Here is a 2,500-nt window from a genome sequence, read left to right on the forward strand (position 1 = left end):
GCTAATGGGGACATAAAGATCCCACGACGTTCCAAACGAAAGTAAAGTGTTCCGTGCGTGTGAACTACGTTGTCCCATGTGCCGGCTCTCGACTCCTAAGATGTCCCATGTAAATGCCCTTCGTGGGAAAGAATGTCCCGTGCAACGTCCCTTGATGATCCCCATAAGGTGTCCCATGTGCGTCCCATGATGTCCCATGCGCGTCCCGTGCCGTCCGAGCCTCACCAAGGCCGTCCCATGCGCGTCCCGTGCCGTCCGAGCCTCACCAAGGCCGTCCCATGCGCGTCTCGTGCCGTCCCGAGCTGTGCCGAGGCCGTCCCGTGCTGTCCCATGCCGTCCCGAGCCTCGCCAAGGCCGTCCCGTGCCGTCCGAGCTGTGCCGAGGCCGTCCCGTGCCGTCCCGTGCTGTCCCATGCCGTCCCGAGCCTCGCCAAGGCCGTCCCGTGCCGTCCGAGCTGTGCCGAGGCCGTCCCGTGCCGTCCCGTGCTGTCCCATGCCGTCCCGAGCCTCGCCAAGGCCGTCCCGTGCCGTCCGAGCTGTGCCGAGGCCGTCCCGTGCCGTCCCGTGCTGTCCCATGCCGTCCCGAGCCTCGCCAAGGCCGTCCCATGCGCGTCCCGTGCCGTCCGAGCTGTGCCGAGGCCGTCCCGTGCTGTCCCATGCCGTCCCGAGCCTCGCCAAGGCCGTCCCATGCGCGTCCCGTGCCGTCCGAGCCTCACAAAGGCCGTCCCAGGCCGTCCCGTGCCGTCCCATGCGCGTCCCGTGCCGTCCGAGCCTCACCAGGGCCGTGACATGCCGTCCCGAGCCTGACCAAGGCCGTCCCGAGCCTCACCAAGGCCGTCCCATGCGCGTCCCGAGCTGTCCCATGCCGTCCCGAGCCTTAGCAAGGCCGTCCCATTCGCGTCCCGTGCTGTCCCATGCCGTCCCGAGCCTTAGCAAGGCCGTCCCATTCGCGTCCCGTGCCGTCCCATGCGCGTCCCGTGCTGTCCCGTGCCGTCCCGAGCCTGACCAATGCTGTCCCGTGCGCGTCCCATTCTTTTGGCTCGGCTGGCCCGTGCATTCTATGGGGTCGTGGGACATTTCGAAATCCACCCGGGCCATTTCGACTCTCTCTTCATTAATACTATTGAGGTATTATTTATGAATTATTGGAGAAAAGAAACGGAAGAAAATATTTTTTTTTCTATTTTTTATGAATTTTCCGGTGTTTATTCACTTAAAAATTCATAGAAAAATAAATATTTATCGGAATCGCTATTATAATATATCAAAAAAATCCTTGCGAAAAGACCTTTCCAACGAGTATAAGTTTGCTGGATTCCGACGAGTAACGAAGGAGTAAAGGCCCAGTATGCTTGGTTAAAAAATTGATGTTTCCTTGTGAAAATAGGAAAAACAATAACTTTGCACTATAAGGGGGAGGGTTGAGCTCCTTCCCCAGAGCGTGCACAGCACTTGTGCTGGCACGTTCCCTAGTGCTCGCCAAGCACCATAGGGCATCCAAAGGGCAAAGCTCGGCCTACTACATGATGGGAAGCTTCTAATATGTCGGAATACGAAGAGATTTCGTGCGACCCGAAGCTCGGCTCGGGCGTCCCGGCCTGTGCCGAGCTGTGCCGAGCGCGTCCCAGGCCGTCCCGAGCCAAGTCTCGGGCGTCCCAGGCCGGCCCGAGCAAAGTCTCGGACGTCCCAGGCCGTCCCGAGCTGTGTCGAGGCCGTCCCAGGGCGTCCCGAGCTGGAGCGAGGGCGTCCCAGGCCGTCCCGAGCCAAGTCTCGGGCGTCCCAGGCCGTCCCGAGCAAAGTCTCGGACGTCCCAGGCCGTCCCGAGCAAAGTCTCGGGCGTCCCAGGCCGTCCCGAGCTGTGCCGAGGCCGTCCCAGGCCGTCCCGAGCTGTGGCAAGGGCGTCCCAGGCCGTCCCGAGCAAAGTCTCGGGCGTCCCATGCCGTCCCGAGCTGTGGCAAGGGCGTCCCAGGCCGTCCCGTGCTGTGCCGAGGCCGTCCCGAGCCTAGTCTCGGGCGTCCCAGGCCGTCCCGAGCTATGGCGAGGGCGTCCCAGGCCGTCCCGAGCCAAGTCTCGGGCGTACCTGGCCGTCTCGAGCTGTAGCGAGGGCGTCCCATGCCGTCCCGGGATGTCCCATGCGCGTCCCGTGCCGGCCCGAGCAACAGCTCGGGCGTCCCGTGCCTCGGCCCTTCCAAGTGGTGCTTCGTCGGACATCTCGATATCCACTCGAGCATTTTCGACCATTCTCCATATGTGGGTGTGTGGGTATTTATCAGGAATATTGGAGAAAGAATCGGGAAAAAAATATTTTTTTTCTATTTTTTTTGAATTTTTAATTGTTTATTCACTTAAAAATTCATAAAAAAATAAATATTTATCGGAATCGCTATTATTATATATCAAAAGAATCCTTGTGAAAAGACCTTTCCAACGAATGCAAGTTTGTTGGATTTGGACGAGTAACGAAGGAGCAAAGGCCGAGTATGCTTGGTTAAAAATTTGAT

The sequence above is a fragment of the Eschscholzia californica genome, unplaced genomic scaffold, assembly GCF_041429995.1.
Source record: "Eschscholzia californica isolate CP2 unplaced genomic scaffold, dmEscCali1.0.p SCAF_12, whole genome shotgun sequence".
In the NCBI taxonomy this organism is placed as follows: Eukaryota; Viridiplantae; Streptophyta; class Magnoliopsida; order Ranunculales; family Papaveraceae; genus Eschscholzia; species Eschscholzia californica.